The sequence below is a fragment of the Haliotis rubra genome, unplaced genomic scaffold (assembly GCF_003918875.1).
Source record: "Haliotis rubra isolate DU_JTF1 unplaced genomic scaffold, ASM391887v1 Scf1075, whole genome shotgun sequence".
NCBI classification, from domain to species: domain Eukaryota; kingdom Metazoa; phylum Mollusca; class Gastropoda; order Lepetellida; family Haliotidae; genus Haliotis; species Haliotis rubra.
In genome coordinates this window covers 174345-199891 of record NW_025764976.1, presented here as the reverse complement: position 1 = coordinate 199891, position 25547 = coordinate 174345, and the positions used below count along the sequence as shown (strand labels likewise).

The 25547-nt window shown below is 38.9% G+C and overlaps 1 long non-coding RNA gene across 1 annotated transcript; it reads right to left on the bottom strand.

The window, feature by feature from the left end:
* On the bottom strand, positions 1-20359 carry LOC124280257. Its single transcript, XR_006899631.1, has 4 exons — positions 20258-20359; positions 12173-12179; positions 7242-7245; positions 1-12 (listed from the first exon to the last, which is right to left on the bottom strand). It is a non-coding gene; the product is annotated as an uncharacterized LOC124280257 (long non-coding RNA).
* Between the last annotated feature and the right edge of the window lie 5188 nt (positions 20360-25547).

Sequence of the window (25547 nt, the reverse complement as noted above, 5' to 3'; positions counted from 1 at the left end):
AAGTTAGTGGAGCTGTCCACTCCCGTTAGCCGCCTCGTACGACAAGCATGGGGTACTGAAGATAAATTCTAACCCGGATCTTCACGGGTTCGTCTTGAAAAGGTATCTTCAGTGAGTAGAATTGTAACCAGTGTTTTAATGAGGTTGTGATGAAATGCATATAAACATGTTATTTCTGAAGACAATTGTAGTAAGCGTACAACAGTTAGATAATGTACAATATATAAAGCTGGGGAAATTGTGCAATTACATATTGTGGAAGGCATTAAGTTACCTTAAGTATCTTGCTGTATATGGACATGACATTGTCCCACGTAATATGTCAGGTTTGTTTGGCAATACCATAAACATGTCTTTATGCCACTACACGATGATGACTGAGTGAAATGTTCTTTTAGGAACGTTCTTTTAGGTCCGACTTGATCCTGCGTCTTCAGTGCTTGATGTTCTATTTATACAAAGAAAATTAGAATGCTGAGAGCCCACCACAGGAGGAAAAATATGAAGAACATCATGTCTAAAGTATGTGTACCAGTAGTGTCATTTGTTGTCTGGGCTGTGTCAGAACTGATGTTTGATATTGTTGTTTTTATACAGCAGCACTTCTTGCTGATGACCAGTGTGGTTATGATGGAAAGACAACTCTGAGTGAGAACTAGGATGAGATACACGGCCATTCTTGACAGGGATCCAGACTTGGGCATCACATCAATGATGAAGACCAGAAACACAGAATAACCCATACATATGGAAATGAGGTACGATATCCTTTCTCCTGAGTGGTTTGGCAGTAGGAATGAACAAGCGTTCAGGAGAGACAACAGACACATGGGAAACAAAATGGTGGTCACGTAGAAAGATGACTGACGTTGCATGTGCAGCGTAAGGAACATTGCATTTGGCATCATTTCCGATGATGTGTTTACAATGTGCCACTCAGATGGCGTTTCTATCCAAGTAAACATAGACATCAGGGCTTGTGGTAAAACATGGCACAAAACAGGAGGTAAAATATTCATATGACACGTCTGGTTATCAAATGGAAACAGTGTGCTGTCGACTTTGCAAGTAGTTTGATAGGTACTCACAAATTTCTGGGTAACTTGTCCGTCATTAAACACCACCAAAGAAGTATCACCTTCAAGAAGTGATCTCGAATCAACACTGTTGAGTATGATTGGCTTTGGTGTCCAGATATCGGTTGGGGAGGGAATAATCATTTCAAGACCATCGTAGTTGTCAGTATCCAATGCCAAATCAGGATCCATCCAGACTGACCCAACAAATGCAGAAAATGTCACAACAGAGTTAGCGAAGTCAAGTCCCAGAACGGAAAATGGCTGAAATGTCAGCGTTATGTTGAGAAGATCGAAATCTTTGGACGTAGGTAATATCTCTGGTGTATAGTTCGTGAGTAGTTTGCTTCTTAGGTGTTGGTGCGCTGATCTGTTGATGGTGACACTCAATGGGAGATTCATGATCACTACAAGTATAGTTACGACTGGGGCAGAAATATGCATGGCAGACAAGCTGTGTGTGGCTTGCCCCTCCTGAGCGACTGATTTGACTACAGGTTGTATGGAAATGCAATGGCTACGGTCATCAATATGATGTCATGTGACGAACTTATATTGTCAATATCCCGTACACATAATAAGTAAACTAATTAACTTGAACGACCCCACGTTAATTGCTGTTAATCAATATAATACAAATACATTTTATCATTCATCGGTTTCTGAAGAGGAATTCTAACCCTGATTTTCACGGGTGATATGTTTTACAACTTAACATAAATGGTATTCTTTTTCGAAAAGACCTGGGGTCTGTTGTGATATTATGATATATAATATGTGAGAATGCACGGGTATTCAGTTGCGGGAGAGTGTAGGACAACATTTAACATCTGTATTCAGAAGATAATGTTTAACACATAATTTCAGTTAAAATACGGATACACAAGTCAGCAATATTGGCATTCTTGCATGCATGACAATTTTGTTCCTGAACATATATTGAAACAAATTCAAAGAAACAGATTATTTTTCAGTGCAAAGCCCAACCCAATTTATATTATGGTGTTTAAAACCTATGGTACCCAATACATCTTGTCATTTACATGTTCAAACAACAGATTATAGCACTTTCTTTTTGTCACGATTTTCGGGCGTAGACAATTAAAGTCTTGTTTGTGGTGTATTCATAGTTTTCATATCACACACACACACACACACACACACACACACACACACACACACACACACACACACTTTATTAGGGTACCTGCTGGCAAACGAAAGCTTCCTTCACTCAAACACACGCTTTGATGATCACAGCTGGTGACTTTCCATTTTATCTGTTGAAACACTGCAGTAGTTCTATGCCTGTTATTACTGACACTTGTTTGGGAAATGCAAGTGTTGTTGCTGCATGTCCTATGTCGAATTTTCGCATCATTGACTTGAACGCAGGGACGTACATTCACTTTAAAAGCTTTTACTAATTTCACCAGGAAAATATATTGAGCTTGGTAAATAATATCCAAAACCAATTTGTGAAGAAACACGTCGGTTGCCCAATGATAAGAGACTAACGTGTTCGTGTCACATGTCAAATTCAGTGAAAGTCCTTGTTACTGGCATTCGTGGAGCACCCAGGTTGGGCGACCCATCAACGACGATGGAAATTGATATCAACAACAACACCTCCAGGCTGGCGTTTGTTCTAAAATATAGAGCAACAAAACAGGAACCCTACAACCAGGCAGTTATGTTTGCATCCATGTACAAAGATGTTTTTTCCTGTTTTTTGATAAACATTAATTGACTCATTGACTGATTGGAGACATGTAATCTTGTTGTCTCTTTTATTACCCACCTAATAGCTTTAGTTGATAGTATGATCGAAATGTATTTGTTCTCATTAGCCCATTCTGGTTCCATTATCTCAACAACGTATTTACTGATCACAAGTTTTATGCAGATGCGCTCATTTGTTTGACAATAAGTAAATGCCGATATACCAAGAATACTTTTATCCCAAAAAAGTGGTATGTAAACAGCATCATGACGTCAGTCCTAAACTAATTTTTCATTTCTACTGTTTATTTGCTGGGATGAAGTAAAATGACGATTTGAACTCTACGTGGAAGGATCTTTAGAATATTCCACAAACGTCCTGAAGCGTGGTATATCAAATGCTGAAGGTAATGGACCATTCCTCAATATGAAGCGAAAGTTATATCCGGCCGTCATGTTTTATCAGTAAAAGCATTTGATCGTAGCTACGATTTTAAAACAAGACGATGTGAGATGTCACTGCTGTGCGCATTAATTTAACTGTCGGTTTGTCGAAATGCATTTACTGTTGTTAACACTATGATGTCAGGCTATCCAATTGATTGGGCTTCACAAGCAATCTTTTTAACTTCTACAGTGTCATGTTTAATCAGTGAAAAGCATTTGATTGTAGCTCATGAGTCTTTTAGGATTTTGAAACATGACCATGCAGAATGTACAATACATTTATACATATCATGCTTCCGGTGAATGCTTGCTTTTTTCGATTTGTAAGATATACATTCAACAGATATCAAGTACTTACTGTTATTGCCCTAGACACGCTTTACTTAAGGCATTCCTCAGTACTGCAGCTAATCTCAATGTGAAGTCATATATTGATATTTCACCTGTTATAAGATGTTACACAAAGATGTAATGCAAAACGAAGTCGGACATGATTCGAATGTGTGAATGAATTATGTCACTACAGGCTATACCTACTTGCTTACCACACCGCCCTATCTACTTCCGCCATCATACTTAAAAGGAAACGTATTTGGTTCAAGCAGGCTTTTGTCAGGCGACTTAAATTTCAATACATCATCGGTTCATTCACGAAACTAAATCAATCGTTCGCTTTCCAAAACCAACAAACTGTGCCACCTAATCTACATTTTAATGCCTTCAAATGTGGGCACGAATTAACGCGAATCCATGACAGGGGCTGAGATGTTCTGTGTAGTAGCGAGGTTTTCTTGAAAACAACTGAAACACACACTTGATGAAATGCTTTGCTGTCACACCACATTAGCGGAAACAAAAAGAAAGAAGCAATATCATGGAATGGAACAACAGAAATGTGCTTCACACATTGAACTCGAACCGGGTCTTTGACAATCGGACGCTGTAACTAAGATGGAAAATTACATCCATATATACCTCCCATTTACGTATCTTCTTGCATTCTGTTCCCTCCAACAGTAAGACTCTACTATTAGACTCAACTTACGCTTGTATTAACTGATGTAACAAGGAACATGGAATTACATCATGGTATGCTACTGACTGCAATTAGGTGTTTTATATATCACGATTACCTCTTTCTATGTTTGCTGACTAGAACAAAATGTCTTTAATTGGCAATTAGAATCAAGAACATACATGCATTAAGCAATAATGGATATATAATTCTGTACTACTTTTCATTCTATACCTTGTTTGTGTCTCATAGATCACCATCGCTTTAAGCATCATTTAGACATCATCTCGGAAGACTTGTGCAAAGGAACACTATTTACACAGTCTTCTGATTAGGTCGGAATCACTTAAAAGAGGAAGACATGATCACAATCAAATCAAATATCCTTTGTTTGCTGTCCTGAAAAGATTTCATATCAAAGCTTCCCGTTAGTTAAATCCACATTCAAACGGTACATATACAGTACCTTAATTTAATCATCCAGTCCCAGAACAATCGGATGTTACACATCGGTTCCATCAGTTATTTAAAGCGGATGCACATCATATAATTTGCTAATAGTTATTGGTAATTGTTCAAGATATCAGGGTGAGATGAGTGAGTTTAGTTTTACGCCGCTTTAGCAATATTCCAGCAATATCACGGCGGGGACACCAGAAATGGGCTTCACACATTGTACCCATGTGGGGAATCGAACCCGGGTCTTCGGTATGACGAGCGAACGCTTTAACCACTTAGGCTACCCCCCACCGCCCCTTAAGATATCAGGACATTACTGTGGTCCACTCATATGAATTGGTATTAAGCAATGAGGACTGATATTCACCAGATGGTGAACCTCTGACTATCAAATTGAAACGTTTAAGTCCTCTCACTATATGTCATAAAAAATGTCAATTCAGAATCGAATCAATCAAGCACGATTTAAACAATACGGGAAAAGGGACTGAAGAGTCGTCCTGTTGGTACAATTTAATGAACAATGTTACTTGTTATAAACTAACTGTGTAAACTGAATGATATTATTTGTGGCTGTGCTCTGGACGGGGGTTGAAAATAGTGTACCCTAATAAGTTATACCTAGCATGGTTTCAATAGCAGTATATGTGTTAATTTTTTATTATTGGCAAAAACGTGTACACTCCCCAGGTAACCAGGGAGCCATGCGGAAGTAGTTTCAAAGGTACCCATGGCCCAGGTATGGAGAGCTAACGATGTTCTGTGGTGATTTATAGTCCGTGTTTATAGTGTGTTATTCAGTGATAGTATATCCTTTTCTATGCTGTCAAGGTCGCTTTAACTAAACTGTTTTTACCGTCTAGTTATTGTACTTTGCAGGGTTTTTAGTGTGAGTGCCAATATAAATTTAATCTCATCACGATGTATGTGAAACGTTTCTGTGTGAACGTATATTTTAACTCACTTACTAACAACACCACACTGATATACATCATATTCCATTAACTCGACAAACATTGCCAAACCATAGGTAGCTCACCCTACCTCTGAGATATTACTTCAAGAAAGAAACATACGTATTTGCTTCCATTTTGCTTTAGGCAGTCAGCATAGACTCCAATAGCTCAACGGTTGACACACGTCAATTTTCAGTGACGTGCGTGACACAAGCAATATATTCCAACTAATTTATCAGTTTCCTGATTCCGTGCATGAATGCACACGAATCCATGACAGGATTAAAGTGGCATATAAGTTCAGACATTTGTTGTAAATCTAATTGAGTTATAAATCTTTATTTGAAACAGATATCTCGTGGGAATAGTTCTAGACTACTACTTACTTTTGTTTGTAAAGTTTTAATGTATTGTTAAACGGCTGGAGTCACTATGACCATTAACATGACCATAAAATGATATTTTGTACATTTCACATGACGGTAAGATAACTTCGTTGTATGCTTCTCTCGAGGGTAATACGGGATGGTGTACGCCTCTTTGTAGGAGTGTCACCGACCCAGTAGGCTCTGACTGAAGTAATGCAGAAAATGTTACAGCAGAGTTAGCAAAGTAGATATTGGTTATTACGCACTGCATTGTAGATTACATGCTCACCACGGGGAGGTTGGGGGTAGTGGGTAGGAGGATGGCATTCTGATCAGCACCTGGTATGAGCTGGTGTCATTACTCAAAAACGTCTTGGCATAGAGTGAAGAGAACTGTTTCTTTCCGTTGGAATTTCCCTGCATTCCTCCCACAATGTATTGGAGAGTATGTTGCCATATGTAGATTTTAACGTACATTTATATTATTGTGGAGATCATTTCACAGGTGCATTCCTTCGTATAAATCTGGAGATGTGGAAGGCATTGATGCTTAAAGTATGAAGGAAGTCAACAGCGACAGACATGACCCGTCCGTGGTATTGCTTTGTCACAAACCGAAACATCAGTCTCATTAACCTATTCAGACAGTGACCTACTTTGGTTACACTGAATTCCAATACCTTGTTTCATAAGAAAATGGTATTTACCACTTAAACTTTAATAACATCGTATTTCTATATTTTAAGGCGAGGTGTCGGCAGCATGACCTTAACTATGACGTCACAGACTGTCCCTGTTTGATGAGGTCGTAAAATGATTGACAATGCATCTGGCACACTAGTTACACCTGTTATGTGTTTATTTGCGCTTATTTATTGTAGTTCTGTAACGCATAATGTGATTGATATAATATATAATCCGTACCAGACCGACAAACTTTTCTAGCGGGAGAGCATCGTTTTGAGATTTCCACGTTTTCCAGGTTTTCGTTTGTCAGAGCTCGCTGTACGACAGAGCACGCTGTACGACGTGTTTGCAAGCATTAGAAGGAGCGTAGTGTTGCAATATACAAGTGCTTAGAAGTATCAAATACTACTGATTAATAATTGTGTTTCCAGTTAAATGCATTGGTCCCAAAATTCTGGATAAGTCATTGTACTAAGTTGCGCAATAGGACGGGACCCAGTCAATAGGAAACGAGACTGTTGTGTAATCAATGTTTTGACTTGCTTGGGTCACCTCCCTCCGTTGGTTGCTTATCGGAAGAAGATGATATGGTCGATGTACCGACTAGCAGCGAGCTTCCCATAAACCATCACCAAGTGAGATCACCGTTTGTGGGATATTGTTCCCACACCGTCCAGCTTCCGCCATTGAATCTGCCGATCTGTTGTTTCGATTGTAAACGCAATAGACGATCGTAGAAATCGTGGTTCATTATTAAACTAGACTTTCAGAGTCCATGCCCGAACATACAAACGTCGCATTAATCGGACGCAATTTCTTATTGTTATTCTTATTGCCCAACACCCTCCTCAAAACAGGTGCATGTCCAGGTGCACGTCAAAAGAACCGACTACGTAAGGGATGGTTGACGTATTTCTCCTTTAGTAATAATATTCCTTTATTCAACAAGTGTAAAAATATTTCACCTGATCAATAAATTATATATGAACAACGTTGGACAATAATGAAAAAACGATGTCACAAGGGATAACTTATATCCCGAGAGAGGGAAAGTAATTATCATATTGACGTCAGTTTGTTATTAGATAACTTTAAATGTACTTAATCGGTCTACCACCACCTGCAATTTGGATCGAACCTCATATTAGAGAAAGTAATGTCGACTTCAATATGATATATCCATACCGGATTCTGTCGACTCCTCCTCTACCACCACCTGCAATTTGATCGAACCTCATATTAGAGAAAGTAATATCGACTTCAATATGATATCTCCATACCGGGTTCTGTCGACTCCTCCTCAACCACCACCTGCAATTTGGATCGAACCTCATATTACAGAAAGTAATATCGACTTCAATATGATATCTTCATACCGGGTTCTGTCGACTCCTCCCTGGTAATTAGTAAGGCCTGAAGTAGATCTTTCCATCGCTTAGTTAAATACATCTGACACATATCGACTAATATATCAACAGGAATATACTATTACGAAATATGTATGATACCTATCATTCAATTGTAACAGATGGGTCCAAGGATGGTACCAAGGTGTCAAAAACCACTGTCGTTGGATCTGAAATTATATCCAGGATTCCTGATAATAGTTTCACTGCTTAAATCCCGGCTATCCAAATAGTCTGGGAATACATTCAGCACCAATCTCAGCATAAGCAATTTATCACCTGTTTTAGAACTGCACTGTCCAGTTGAGAACGTCTTGTGTTGGTTACCAAGTCAGCTGGTGACACAAAGGCTGATACTGTAGCAAAAGCCGTTCTTGATAAACCTGTGTATTCGTTATTTAATGCAAAGAAAGTGGAACATCCGAGTGGGTATAAACAAATTTTAGGTTATACTTACTGGGGTTGTCAGTCAAGACAGGACCAAATACGACTATTTCCAATTGGCCATGTGCAGTTTACTTTTGGTTATTATTTGTTAAAAAGTGAGGATCCTCCATTCTGTGTCCTTGTGATTGGAGAATCACAGTGAAGCACGTTTATCCATTATCATTCATCATCTTAAAATCGTTTTACGAATGTAATGCTCATTTAATTCTTGGGTTTTTCAAAAGAAATGAAATTGTTTGAAAACTTTTGAAATTTGAATGGTGTTTTAACTTAGTGTGAGATTATAGACAGCGGTGCCACTCAAGCGGTTCCATACAATCATTGAGTACATCTTAATCAAATTTAATACAATCAACCAGTATTGTAATTCATAGTTAATGTGTTATTTTTGACTATTGATTGTACCATACTACTATTGACTGACTTACGTTCCCGAATTATTTCATTTGAATAATTGACTAGACTTAGCACATGTTTACAATGAGTGCCATAGGTGGGGCAGGATACGTCGCTCACCGCTTTGCGAACACCTGGTATCATCACTAATTCATAGTGATTCATAGACAAGTGCTGTCATCGTATCGCATGGTGACAATCACTGGATTGTCTGATCCAGACTCGATTTTCATTGTTCTTTCGATTCTGTTTTAGCAGAGATTTCTATTCTATATACAAGTAAAGGGGGTGATGGGTAGCCTCATGGTTAAAGCGTTCGCTCGTCACGCCGAAGACCCGGGTACGATTCCTCACAGGGGTAAAATGTGTGAAGACCATTTCTGGTGTCCCCCGTCATGATATTTAAGGAATACTGCTAAAAGTAGACTCACTCACAAGAGACCAAAGTGATGGCGCAGATCGTGCCAGGGAAATCGTAATGAAACGTAAGTTCCCATGATGCACAGTGAGGCGTTCTTGCTTTAGTTGCTTGTGGTCTAAAGAAAAGTTCTAATTTGTCCTAAATCTTCTGTTTAAATAGTGACGTGGATTCTTTTAAACTTGAACAGTAATAACTATCTTACTTTATTTTATTGCCTGTCGTAAACAGGCATTTAATAACTAACTTTTTCTCATTGCTATATCGGTGCAAAATGTTAACTCATTCAATCAATTTATCAGAGGAAAATCTTTAAACGTTGAGTAACATCTGAGAACATACATCAAATGTCCTGAAATCTCCATGTGAGTGAGTATGGTTTTACGCTTGTAGCAATATTCCAGCAACATCACGGTCGGGGGCACCGGAAATAGGCTTCACACAGTGTACCCATGTGGGGTATCGAACCCGGAACCCGCCACACAAAAGGAGGTGCTGAAAGATTTGTTTTCCAAATACAGTGAACATTATTGGCTCAATGTTATATATTATACCCCCATTCCGATGCAGTTCTTAGACCTTTTATGCAAAGCCATGTGTTCAAGAAGTAAATTATAAAATGTAGTGTAGACTGCTCAACTACAGTGAATTTCAGAGCGAGAAACAAAACACAGATCATTTAACCTTTTATTGCAACATCAAGCATGGTTACGAAGAAACACTGTTAGCGTAGAAAAGACACCATGACCATCAATCACTAATTTGCAGAGAAAGTTCAGAATCAGATAAGGAAATTATATCTCACAATCATTGAAATGTCCATTGCTAAGTGTGGGCGAGTGAGTGAGTGAGTATGGTTTAACGCCGCTTCCAGCAATATTCCAGCATAATCAGGGCGGGGGACACCAGAAATGGGCTTCAAACATTAGACCCATATGGGGAATCGAGCCCGGGTCTTCGCTTTAACCACTAGGCTACCCCACCGCCCCTCCATTGCTATGAAGTAACAGAAGCTTGGTATTCTCTTTCGTCAACGTCATATACTTGAAGTGTCTGCTGCTTGTCCAACTCTACAACTCATATGTAACGTCTTAACATTTTGACTGTAAAATGCAGAAACACATCTCATGTAAAAATACGCATAACGATTAATGCAATCCCCTTACTTTCTTCAAAAGTTTATTGTTTGACAATACTCACTAGCAACTGACAAAACATGATTACACTTCTCAATTGTTACTTTACATCTTCCAAAAGAAGCTTCGACACACACCCACAGCTTACAGCAGGCAATAATAGCTTCCAATGCTCAAACGTAGCTTAAAACATTTTATATATCTAAATACAAGGACAAAAGAACACATGACATGTCGTACAGTTTACATGACTCCCTGACTTGTTAAGGCATTAGGAATTCCTTATTCCATCAGTTTGGTGACACGTCACAGAAACAAGCACATATATCCCCTGTGAGATTTTCCTTCATCACAAGTATCTTCTCCCAAACCAGTCGCTTGGACGTGTGTGATCCTAACTAGTGTTTACATGAGGCTGTGAAGTATCTCTGACCAAGAAAGGTTCCTCTGTTCAAAGTTCTTAGAAATCACTACAACAAAAGAGACACAAGGTGTACAACTGGAATACAGTTGCGTTTGATTATATTTCGTATACGTTTGTGTCTTGCCTTCTAATCAGTTACGATTCATACTTTCATAACCATGACCTAGATTTTTGAAGCTCTCTTAGCGCTAAGATAGTCGTAAGTTAATGTTAATGCTTGGCACTTACGACTATCTTAGCGCAAAGAGAGCTTCGAAATTACTTCTTGGCCCATATCGCATGCATATCAGGATACCGTTATAATCGACAGTTCATAACTGTCACATGTGGTTTCAGAATATTAGTTAACACACACGAGTCATTTGATTGAACGTTTCCGAAACGTTGTCATTTATGAAAACAAGTGTCTGACAAAAAAGTTGCAACCACTGAGACTTGGCAATAATGTATGCTTTCTGAGAAAAATATATATTGAAAAGTACGGGAACATAATTGTTGAGAAATACTTCCTTTTGGTGGTTTTGTCACTGACATACATATACACAGTGTCTTGAATCGTTTGTCCATATTGATAGACTATATTAGACTAAACAATGACATATCTTAACAGGTTTGTTTGTTTAGCTATGCCGCCAGGATCACTTGATGTCACGACTCGAATTGGACGGTATGAAACAATCTGCTCGGAACACCTTGATGTTCTGTGTCTAAACAAAGAAAACCAGAATGCTGAGACCCCACCACAGAAGGAAAAACACGAAGAACATCATGTCCAAAGTACGAGTACCAGAAATGTCACTTGTGGTCTGAGATGTGTTGGTAACACTAGTTACTTTTCTGTGGCAAAAACAAGATCCTATTTTGATACAGCTGCCCTTGTTGATGACGACCAGTGTGGTTATGATGGCAAGACAACTTTGAGTGAGAACTAAGATCAGATACACGGCCATTCTTGACAGGGTTCCCGACTTGGGCATCAGATCGATGATGAAGACCAGAAACACAGAATAAGACATGCATATAGAGATGAGATAGGACATCCTTTCTCCTGAGTCGATGGGCAGAAGGAATGAACAGACGTTCAGGAGAGACAACAGACACATGGGAAACAAAATAGTGGTCACGTAGAAAGTTGACTGACGATGCATGTGCAGCGTGAAAAATACTACGCCAGAGCTTTCTTCTGATGATGTGTTCACAAGTATCCATTCGGACGAGGTTTCTATCCAAGTAGACATATACATCGATACAGATGGTATAACGTGGCACAATGAAGGAGCTAAAATAATCATCTGACATCTCTGACTATCAAAGGGAAACATGGTGCTGTCAACTTTGCAAGTAGTTTCATACGTACTAACAAATGTTTGGGAAACACGTCCGTCATTCAACACCGCCAAAGAAGTATCACCTTCAAGAAGTGACCTCGAATCTACACTGTTGGGTATGAGTGGCTTTGGCGTCCAGATATCGGATGGAGAGAGAATAATCATTGAAACACCACCGTAGTTTTCCGTATTCCATGTCAAATGAGGATCCTCCCAGTCTGATTGAAATAATGCAGATAAAAGTCACAGCTGAGTTAGCAAAATCAAGTCCCATTATGGAAAATGGCTGAAATGTCAGAGATATGTTGAGAAATTTGAAGTCTTTGGTGGTAGGTAAAATCTCGGGCGAATAGTTTGATAGTAGTTTGCGTCTCAGGTCTTGATGTATCTCTCTTATGATGGTGACACTCAATGGAAGATTCATGATCACCACCAGTACAGTTAGAACTGGGGCAGAAATATGCATGGCAGACTAGCTGTGTCTGTGGCTGGTCAGTCCTGCACGAAATGAAATTCCTATGGTCTACACTTTGAACTTATACCCTACAAATATCCATTTTGTTTTTTGTTTGTACAGGATAAATAAAGTAATGTAGTTAATGTGATTGTTACTAATGTACTTAAAATGTCTGTCTTTCATCCCTCTGTGTGATATTTGATCAATTAAAAGCTTTTGCCTCTCACTCGTCAGTGATGGAAGCATTTCAAGTACAATGCATACATGCATATCGATGTACTGTGTTTTTTCAGATCATTCTATATACTGGCAATGACTGCCAAAGCATCATTATCTGTAGATGACCAAGATCATGTTTAAAACATTTCAGAATACCTGTACAAGTATGGAAACGCGTACGTCTGACATTTGCGCAAAATTGTTGATCTACATGAAAGAAAATAATGTTATAGAACATTGCTGCAATACCTGTCTTTATCAGTAATTGTCAAGTAATTTGGTTGAAGATATGCACTTATTAACGAGTCGCCAATGTTGTTACTTCAAACAACAAAGGCGTTATCATTGATTGAAAGGAGTTGGGAAATTATTTGATGAGGATCTGTGTCTTCTGTCAACGACCTTCACGGGCTAAATTGGCGGATTTGGAAATTGTTCAGATACATCTACTTTCAGATCATGAAGCCGATCAGTGGCAATTAGAAGTGGAAATGGACTTAAAACCCAGGTTCAAGAGTAGTACTCTTATATAGTGCGTTCACAGTACAACCAGAAACTATTGAGAATTTAAGATTGTATTATTTTTTTTCACTCATTACTCACGTATTAAATGTGAATATTAGCAGAACACAACTCCAGATTCAAAGACAGATGAACTGTTAGTATTTTGTCAAGTCACCATGGGCAGCAATGCAGGCTTCAATGCGGCGGGGCATACTTCTGATCAAAGAAATTAGAAAGTCGTGGTCCATGCTGTCCCAATATCGGAACACCTCTTCTTTCATTTCAGCAATATTTGTCCGATTTTTCTTATTGACACTTTCCTTCAAAAGTCCCCAAACATTTTCTATTGGATTTAGGTCAGGGCTATAGCTTGGCCAATCTAATAATGCCATTTTTTGGGTCCGAAACCAGGCCTGTGAATGCTTTGAACGATGTTTTGGGTCGTTGTCCTGCTGGTAAATCCAAACATTTCCACAGAACACGTGAGGAGATGGAAGTAAATGTCCCTCGAGAATATCTGTGTACCGTTCACTGTTCATATTCCCTTCAAATATAAAGAGGGGCGTTGCCCCTAACACAGATATGCCACCCCACACGTTAAATTTCGGACTGTACTTTGGGCGCTGATACAAAGGTTTTTAAGTTTCTTTGGTCCAGAATTTCAGTGTATTAGGAAACAGCCACACAGAACTTTCATCTGAGAAAATCACATTGTCCCAGTTAAAATTTCTATGCTGTAACCACCAGTTCAACCTTTGCTCCTTTTGTTTAGGTTTCATGATCGGTGATGGAATTCCTCGACTTTCCTGCCAACTCATTGCATGCAGCTCAGTTCTAATTGTCTCCTTACAGACAGCCGCAGTTCCTCTATCAATCATATCCAGCCTTAAGTTTTCTAAACTCCTTCATTTGTTTTTAGAAACAACATACCAAGCCGACTCCTGTCACCGACAGTCAATTTTCTGGGCCTACCTGCGCCTCCCTGGTGCTCAATGCGAATATTTTTCAAAACACGGTAAACAGTGGACAAAGGGATGCCTGTTCTACTTGAAATCACTTTAGCTGATCTGATGTCCTTGTTATAATACTCTAAAATCAGCTTCCTCTTCTCTAAATCATCCATACTGAGGATCACTGAAAATGTCGTCTGCTATCAAGTAAACAAAGGGGGATAACTCTTCACTAACTAATGAAAAATGATTAACGGAGTTGTCTCTCTTGAATGGAACCAAGCACTGGATAGCTGGTCAAGGTTGTTTATACTAGAAATCCAATTAAACATATTCCTAAAATTCTAAATAATTTCTGGTCATACTATATATGACGAGTTGATCTCCCTCCATGACCATTTCAATCACGTGCGTTCTTACGTGAACAGATATACGGTTCTCTGCCTCTGTGATGTGACAGTGATGAGCGTTTTTAGCTGTAAAGGAAGATGTCCCTGAATTATTGACGACTTGCACTCCCTGTTCATATTTCGAACACTACTCCCTAGTAGAGACTCCATTCACGTTCATTTATATTGTACTATCTACCAGTGTATTTCTAGCTTATCTGATGTTTACTAACAATATACGTTGTGAACATATTTTCTCGATCTTAATTTCTGTGAGCATCGCCCACCACTGTGTAAAAGTGTGTGCCGTCGGAATTTTATACGATTTCTTCATCTCTAGATCTGAAAACGAACACATGTTTTAAAAGCAGGCTTCTATGTAGACGTCTTTGCATTGCTATATATAAAGCACATGAGTTCCTGTATCACGTTTACCAGGGTGGCCTGCAAGCCGATCCTTCTCGTTGGTCACGTTCACGGGCATGTTGATTTCTCCTTACGTTTAAGTCACGCTTTGTACACTGAATAGGCACTTTAACAGTGCTGCGTGTGATACCGAGTCCAGTCAGTGAGTGGTTGAGTGATATGCAATTACTATGGGCAAACTATGATGTAACATGACGAACATAGATTATAACATTATATTTCATTAGACAGGATAAGTAAACTAATTTACTTGCATGATTCCACGTTTATCACTTTCAATCAATATCAGTGTTTTCTATTTGGGTATGTGAAGGTTGACCAGTATAAAGCATTCTGCTCTCATTCGTTGGGCAATAAAGCATTTCAAATACAAAACATACATGCATACCAGTGTACTAGCGAGTGCGTTCGATGTTTTTTGCCAATTATAGAATATGTAGGCAATAAATATTAAAGCATTAATGTTTCTTGATGGTCAAGTCACATTTTAATCATTCCACTGGAGCTGTCACTAATATGAAGTCACGAGTTTCGCGCTCTTCCCTCTCTCTCGGTCCACCAAGTTTGTTTGTGGATCTTCTGTTGTGCGCAGTTTTGACGTTTATGCTAAGACCAACTTGACCGTTTGCTGGATAATATCATAGGAGCTGATCTTATTCCAACAATGACAATCCATAAACAGATGGCAACTGATGCAGATGTGGTGTATCGATTTGTATTTTATTTTCGAATAAGGAACTATGTCTGAACAAATATATGAACACGCTTGAGTTTCCCTTTAGGTATTCTTTTATTTCGTTAATTGCATTTCATCGGATTATCAATGTTTAGATTCAATTAAACAAAAAAGAAAGCATATACTATTTCGTGTGTCTTGTGAAATATGATGTAACTGGCAACTCATGACCTAATTGACGTCGTATTTTCACTCTTAGCTTTGCCTCTCGTATAATATTCCTCGTGAAAATGTGTTTTTTCACTCCACTCAGTATAACAGCAAATGTTGTAAAATATAATTTGTTTATGACTATAAATTTACAAAGTCTCGATGAGGCAGATCTTAGCTTAATGAGAATATTACCAGTCAGGTTGAATTCAACATTTAACAATGCCTTAAATTGTTTATAATAATTGCACATGAAGGAATATGCAAGACTGTATTAAACTTGATAATTCTTAACCAGGTCTTTACTTAAACAGAGATACAGGAATATTTGCACCCCGAATTTCTTGTGATATCAAATCAAATAATTTTTTGGGGGAATGTTCACAATACCTCTGACCCAGTTAATGTTACCACTATCATCTTGTGTTTTCAACATCAGACAGCATTGAAAGTTCTGCAACATGATTTCATGGACATTGTCATATAAACCAGGAAAAGTGGAGTTCTCCCACATTCCCCCCTCTTCTTCGACGGACTTGTAACAACCACTTATAAAGTTCAACTTGTATGTTTTCAACATTTTAAAATATTTTTAACACCCCAGATCTCAGAGCTTACATTGGAACAGCAATAGAGTGAATGAATCAGATTTTTACACGGCATGCGACTAATATTTTGGACAAAGTGATACAATGGAATTAGTGCTTTATTAGCCCTACTGAAACAAAACCGTGCTTACTCCAAATACGCCTCGGAGTAAAAGATTCCATGGGTCAAAAATACCCATAAAGGGAAACTACCTTAATTTGTTCACCATGTAGATACCATTTCTTATAGATACATAAGTGAAGACCAAGATCTGAGGTGTATTTGGATGAGTTTCATACCAGTCAAACTAAAAATATTTCCAATGCATTTATTGAAGAAGAAGATATACCTCCCCATATGTTTCCCGTGCGTCACAATTTTCTAGATCACTTGTTAGCGTTGTATTTTCTTGATACAATTAACTTCCTTCTCACAGAAAATGATCTCTTAAACAGTAATCTCAAAAACTCCAAATCTGTTTCCAAACACCAATAGTCAACATTAATGCCCTGTATTTGTCCCTTTTAATTTCTTCTATACCTCTATACCACCATGTTGGCTGCTACTGTAAATTATGAATTATCTTTTGAACACTGTTCCAGCATGGTCAGCTGTTGATTATTGATGTTCTGTATGAGTATGATGTCGCTGATGTTGGTTAGATGTTACTGTATGAAGGTTAGTTGAGCTGATATGTCGCAAGGAAGACAGTTATAGTTAACGTATAGACGCGTTGGAGACGCTGTTGTTGTACATGTGTTAGGCTGGTAAGTGAACTTAATGGGATTTTAACATTTTAGCTAATATATTTGCTATTATATTTCAGTTGAATGGAATTTGATATTTGATGGTTATTGAACCATATTAGATCATCGATATACCTAAAGCTTCAGTATACGTCTTGGCGAAATGTCCTTGTTTTGATTTTGCCACCCGAGCAGACATTCTGATTTCATATGCATAAAGAAACAGATCCAAAAGGAGGGGAGCTGGTAAATATGGTGATGCCTACTTCTTGTCAAATACTTTACCCGAAATAATACTGGAATCTGGTGGTACATTTGATGGACCAAACATATATCTCCTTATTTGTAAAGAAATTTGTAAAATCTAAGGTGAAGCCGGTAGAAGTAGACGGAATAGAACAATCAAATAAACTTGATGACTCAAATATATAAAATGCGGCCAAGATATTTATGGCTCATGTGAGAAGACCAGTTCATGGACAGTAATGATGAAGATCATAATTGTGCACTTCTAACAATGCCTTAGCTAAAGTATGTTGACAATGAGAGATTTCAGATATATGAGTGTGATGAAATATGTACTTATTTTGTATTTCTTACTCATTGATTTAAGATTGTATATACTATATCATATGCACATCAGCATATAGAGTCTAAAATATGCTTGATGTATAATGTCATAAATACCGGGGCACATTTCTAAAGGAGGCAGGTATCGGAATGTGGAATAGTATGCAGATCATTTACAGTTATTTCCCTTTGTAAACAATTTTGTTAATTGATGTCTTCCTTGTCAGGTCCTGTAGGATGTCTCCGAGCATGGAGGCGTGATGTATTAGTTCCTCATGATCATGATGTCGCTGACGCAGGTTAGATGGAACTATATGAACCTCGATTTAGCAGGGTTGCAATTAAGTACATGTTGGAAAACTGTGATGTCGAACATGTATTTGGCTGGTAACAATATGTAATGACAATTAATTAATTTTTGTCATAACATACCAACGGTCGAACGCCTCCTTTGCCAGTGACGAAACCAATAGTATGATGAGCTGAATTATATTTAATAGTAGAAACACTAGACACAGATCATTTAACCTTTATTTCAACATCAAGTATTGTTACAAAGGAACACTGTTAATCTAGAAACATCACCACCAAGAAGATCACTAATTTGGAAAGACTATTCAGATCCAGTCATTCACTATAAAATTATTGTCTTTGACAGCCGGTGAAATGTTACATCGACAGTCACATGCCCGCTACGACTTCGTAAAATGACAGGAGAAACCAAGCCATGGCCAAACTGAATACCAGACGTTTTCCACGTCATGTATCCTTTGCATAAATCATATGTAATTACTTCAAGATAGGAACATCCTCACGCTGGACATCCCTGTTCAGTTCTATATGTCTTCATCGCATGATATAAATTCCAATGCCCCTATTATGGAGATTGTGTATTCTCTGGTGTTGACGATATGTATTAAGAATGTCCAAGTCTACAATGCATTTAAAACCTAAAGGGCCCGTAAGTAGTTCACGGTACTTCGCGAGACCACAGCACTTCCGGTGACAAACAGCGTTTCATACCTTTTCGAATGATTTCATGGTTGTCAGTTGATAGTAAGGAACCGACAATGCTTGCAGGAATAATACATTTCCGATCTAACCATCCCCAAATTAGCCAACTATTACGAAAGCTGTGACATTTGCAATTATGAATAAATGAACTGATGGGCTACATTATGTAATATAAATAATTTACTTGTTATCATTCTGTAGTGATTTTGAAAATATTTCACACAAAGCATTGACTTTATCATTAATTATGTTCAGTGACTGTTTTGTCACTCCTGCAGTGCAATGCTGCATTGCAAAAATTCAATGATAAAATAGGAAACGATTCTGCAGACATTATCCTTACTTTAGAAGAATACACGGCTTATTATGTATTATCCCTTGTCTAAAAGTGTCTTACTTAATGTTATTCCATTCATAAAGTCAGCTGTCACTCACCATTTTGGTGTAAAATCGCTGTTTTCAAAAGCTTGTTGACGATGCGTACTCCGAAATCGCTGTTGATTGCAGAGAAAAAATGCCCAGATGATGATGTCATTCTCACTTCCGGAATGGTAGAGTGGTATTTTTTAACAATTTTTTCATCTACAACACGTGCACTTATTGTATATTTTTTGTTACGTGTTTGTAGAGGGAATAATGGGCTATTATTATAATACAATTCAAGTAGTTAATTAACTACACACTTCGGAAATTTGTATTGCTTCAAAGTCAACATTTTCATCATAAGTTTCTCATGGTGCGGTCCCAGTAGCGACCTCGGGAGCTCGACCGACTCGACCTCGCAAACTACTCGACCGGTCTCGACCTGGGGTGTATCTCGACCTCAAAACGACCTGAAATCGACCTCATTACGACCTCGCAATGACCTTTACGACCTTAGTTCGATTTTAGTTCGACTTCAGTCGACCTATCTTGACTTAGGTCGGCTAAGTTGAGAAGACCTATACTCGACCAGCTAGACCCGTATATCGACCTAATTTCGAATTAATTTCGTCCTAAGTCGACCGGCCCGACTTCACCGCGACCTGTGTTCAACCGGAGCGACTGGTGCTCGAAGGAAATTCCGTTTTTCTGCCGAGTAGACCCTTGGTTTCCAAATTGTATAAATTACAGGGTGCATTTTCACCAGGTACCCATTCAATTAGAGGACTGCAAAGTAGTAACATCACCATCAGGAACCTTGACGTAAACCTGGTGAGCCCCGAGAAGCGAAAACTGCTTACCATTTGGGTGCAGATAGCCTGGCACCTGCTTGAACTGGCGGATGACCTGGAGAATGCCAACCCTCCTCCAAAGCCAAAGCCTCAGCCGAAAGCACATCAATCCTATCATTGAAGCCTTCAAAGTTGAGTATTGGTCAGAGTAGATGGAATACTGTAGCCCGTGCTTTCAAGGAAAGGTGGCAATTTCCATATTGCACCGGTACGTTTGATGGCAAGCACATACGCATCAAGAAGCCCCCCAAAAGCGGGTCCCTCTTCTACCACTACAAGACCTTCTTCTCTATTGTCTTGCTGGCACTCGCGTATGCCGACTACAAGTTCCCGTGGGTCAACGTCGGGGCCAAGGGATCAGCATCAGACGCTGATGGTCTTCAACCGTTCACGAGATCGGATGGAGGGCGATGACCTTGTATTCCCCGTATGGTGAGCCATACTTCATCATCGGAGACGATGCCTTTCAACTCCGCCCCTGGATGATGAAGCCCTTTTCCATGCGTCAGATGGACCCCGATCAGCAGATCTTCAACTACAGGTAATTATTCTTTTCCTTAAATACCTAAATCAAATTATAACTTAGTATCTTTGGGTGTCTGCAATATTATCTCAAAGGTTTTGAATTTTGAACGCATTTGACTTAAAAATGTTTAATTTGTGACTTTTGCAGACTGTCTCGGGCCAGACGAGTGGTGGAGAATACCTTCGGGATTCTGGCTATGAGGTTCCCTATACAGATATCCCAGGCCTGCGTCACTTTACACCACATGCTGAGAACGAGGAACCGGAACAGTCAGATGAACCTCATAGACCGGGGAATGGGGACTGTTCACTCACCCCAGGCAAGTGGCGCTCCTACACACAGCTGCTTGATTGGGATAACCGGGGTACGAGCAACGTTACCCCACTAGATGGCGCCAACCAAAGAAACTATTTGAAGGACTATTTCATGGGCCCAGGAGCTGGTCATTGGCAAGAGAAGATGATATCCAAATGACTCTAAAGTGTACTCTATTATTTAGGACTACTTCATTTACAAAGGATCTCTTGTTTGTATTTTATTTACACTATTTACAAATGGTAAATGCGAAAAAACACACAATGAAAACTAACTATATACATGATGAACAAAACAAACTTACAAGATGCATTTACATTTACACTTAGCAATGGATGGAAAATACCCAAAAAAATATCAGATAAAAAAGCTTTTAAATCTTGTATTGGAAACTCATTTAAATAATCTGAAGGTCACATTTCACATCAGTATAAAGTGCTCATGACAATATATGAGTACCAAGTTCACTGTCTTTGCTGAGAGTCCTGAACATGTGACTGATTCTCTGAGGTGTGTGTAGGGTCCAAGAGACCGCTTGGCAGGTACAGAGATATACCTGCTGCAGCACTGGAGTCAAAGCTAGGGAAGATACCAGCCTGTTTCGCTGCTTTGCGGTGTGTTGGAGAGGTTCGGTGTGCTCAGGGTGGACCTCTGGGTGGCAGCAGGTTGGTGTGGAAATGATGTGCTATCACTGGCTGCCGTTTGGCTTTTATGAAGCATCTGGGAAGATGGCGACCATTTATGCGGTCGGCGCGGACTCGATTAGGTCGTGTTGAGGTCGAGATAGGTTGACTTCAGGTCGACTCGGTCGACTCCAGGTTGAGTCCAAGTCGAGTCTAGTTCGGGTTGGTCGACTCAAGGTCGGGTCGAGGTCGAGTCGAGGCCGAGTACAGATCGACACTAAGACGAACACAGATCGGCATGTCAGGCCAGCTCGACCTTCAACTCGACAAACTCGACCTTATGTCGACCTTAACTCGACCTTTTTTTCGACCTAACTCGACCTATTCTCGACCTGGTCTCGACCCCATCTCGGACCGAAGGTCGAGGAGGAAGTCGGGGAAAATCTTTGACATGTCAAAAAAATTTCAAAAACTTGGTAGACCTGATTCGATCTGATTCGATCTGACTCGACCTAACTCGTTCTGAAACTCGACCAACTCGACCCCCAATTCGACCTTCAGGTCGAGAAGGTCGAGTAGCGTGAGGGCGGCACTGGGACCGCACCATCAGATACCAAATTGCGCACGCCTCACCTTATGTTCCTTCCTGTTATTGGCTAGCTAAAAATAACTGACCAATCATTCCTTTCGTTACAAAAAAAGCGTAGTGCTAAATGACCAACTGTTTTGCGCGATTTTTGAGACACGTTTTTAGGTCGAGATTTAGGGCGACAAGGGTTACCTCCCGCGGGTGGATATAACTACTTTCAAAAAAGAAACTGTCAAGGCAACAGAATAAAACTGTTGCTTACCAAATCAACATAAAATACATGTTTTATATTGAGAAATGAAAGTCTTTCCATACCATTTTGTATCACTTCTCCACACGTGGTCCTTCGACATTCTACTCTGCACGATATCTGCGTCAGCATGCGACGCTACACTTAAAAAGTGAATTAGAGTTACCTCCCATGATCTGAGTGGGAATTTACAAAAAGCGCTCGTAAAATACATAATCATTTTGGCCGCAACAATAAAGACTGACTGAGTTTAGTTTTACGCCGCTTTTAGCAATATTCCAGCAATATCACGGCGGGGGACACCAGAAATGCAACAATAAAGAAGTTGACATCCATAAAAATCCTTTTCCTTAAGACTCAGTTTGTTACAAACAACTTCGAACAGGTGTAATACTGTTGAAACAAATATTTTCCCATGACATTGTCAATTGTACAATCGACTCTGTTTCAGCAGAGATTTCTTATGGATACGTAAAGGGTTTTGTTGCTTCTATTCTATATACAACCACTGGAGACCAAAGGAGCCACGGGGGTAGCCTAATGGTTAAAGCGCTCGCTCGTCACGCCGAAGACCCGGGTTCGATTCCCCACAAGGGTACAATGTGTGAAGACCATTTCTAGTGCCCCCCGTAGTGATATTGTTGGAATACTGCTAAAAGTAGACTCACTCACTCACAAGAGACCAAGTGAGGCGTAAATCCTGCTGGGAAGTCATGCAGGAAGCAAAGGTAACGTTCCTATGAAGCTTTGGTTGATAGTGGTCTAAAGTAAAATTTGTCCTGAATCTTCTGTTTTAATAGTGACGTAGTGTCTTTTAAACTTGAACAGTAATATCTATCTTACTGTTTTTTGCCTTTCGTCAACAGACATTTAATAAATAACTTTTTCTCATCGCTATATTGGTGTGCAAAATGTTAACTCACTCACTCATCCAATTTATCAATGGAGAATCTTTGAACGTTGAGTAGCATCTGATAACATACATCAAAAGTCCCAAAATGTCCACAGCAAAGGAGGTGCTGGGATATTGTTGTATTTAAAGCGAAAAATACTTTTTCAATGTTAAATATACTTATGACAATAATGGTAGTCACCCCTTTCAATTTTACTAATAGGCTGAGGGGTGACAACCATTATTGGCATGAGTATATTATACACCCTTCCGATTCAAACCCAGTTCTTTCTCCTTTCATACCAAAACATATGCTCAAAAAGGTAACTTAAACATGTTGTGCAGAATGCTCAGGTAAAGTGAATTTCAGAGGGAGAAACCAAACACAGATCATTTTTAACCTTTTATTACAACATCAAGCACGGTTACAAAGAAACACTGTTAGTGTAGAAAAACACCATCACCATAAGCGTGGAATTCTCTTTCAATGGCGTTATATATTTAGGAGTGTGTCTGCTGCTTGTCCAACTCTACAACACACATGCAACATCTTAACATTTTGACTCTACAAAAGTACAATACACAAGCACATCATGTGTAAATGTATACAAAATGATTAACGCAACTTGTATAAATGTTTGGCTTTGCCACACTGATATGTTTGACAGGATATCAAATACTACTTAGGTCAAGTGTATACATGGTTGAAATACATTCACAAATAGTTTAGTTTTGTTATTTATAACCGTTCGTTCATTTTGAAAGATGAAGATTACTTATCAATATTATCTATCACTTGCAATACCTTAAGACTGCCAAGACATTGTATATACATCTACTTAATAACAAAGAAACTCATGACACTTGGTAACATGGGTAACATGTAGCAACACGCTGGTTTAAATCTCTCCTTGGTGACTAACACACAACCGTACATAACAGCAAATAACAACACTTAGCAGTCACCAAATAACAACAGTTTACTTCTTGCAATGTTTCTATCAAAACAAGATACTCGCATACAATACATGGAAGTTACTTGCTTTCCTCAACAGATGTTTATTGCATCTGATACAAAATAAGATTACACTTTTTAATATTACATTTTGCATACAGCAGGCAATGATAGCTTTCGATACTCAAACGTAGCTTCAAACAAATAACATCGGAAAAGGACAAAAACAACACACTTCTTTTTATACATTCTACATAAAACTATGACTCGTTAAGACATTGTGCTCAGTGCAGCGTAAAACTGAACTCACACACACGTTAAGACATTATGTATTCCTTATTCCCTCAATTTGATGACACAAGACAGAAACAACCACATATCTCCACTGTGCATATCTAAGAGATATTGGCGGTTTTCCTGTATTGGTATGCTGCGCTTCACTGATGGTTTTCGCGATTTAGATTTTCCTTCATTACAAATAGTTTCTCCCAAACCAGTCCTTTTTGCATGTGATCCTAACCACTGTTTAAATCATATTTTGATAGGTCTGTGACAAAAACACCCCAAATTTTCCTATGTTTTAAATTCTTAGAAATATACATGAGGAGAGCAACCCAAGCTGAGGGCACGTTATTTGCATGTGTTTGTTTGTCGCTTATATATTTCGGGTAAGTTTAAGTGCGTGTCACTTCTTGCGCTTTTATCAGTTACAATTCATATCTTCATAACCATATCGCATGTATCTCAAGATAACGTTATAGTGAACCATTGACAATTGTCATGTTACCTGTGGTATTAGAATATGAGTCTTGGATAACATGTTTATGTAAACTTGTCATTTGCGAATGAACTGTCTGACAAAAAATATCTATCTAGCGTAAAAAACATATATATTAAAAGGTACATGAACATAATTGTTGAGAAATATTTCCCTTTGTACTCTTTTAAACATACTATTGCATACACACTGGTGTCTTGATTGGTTGGTCAACATTGAAAGACTACATTAGACTATACAATGACATATCCTAACAGGTTTGTTTGTTTAGCTATGCCACCAAGTCCTCTTGACATCACGACTCGAATCGGATGGCATGAACCATTCCTGACAGGAACACATTGCTGTTCTATTTATACAAAGAAAACCAA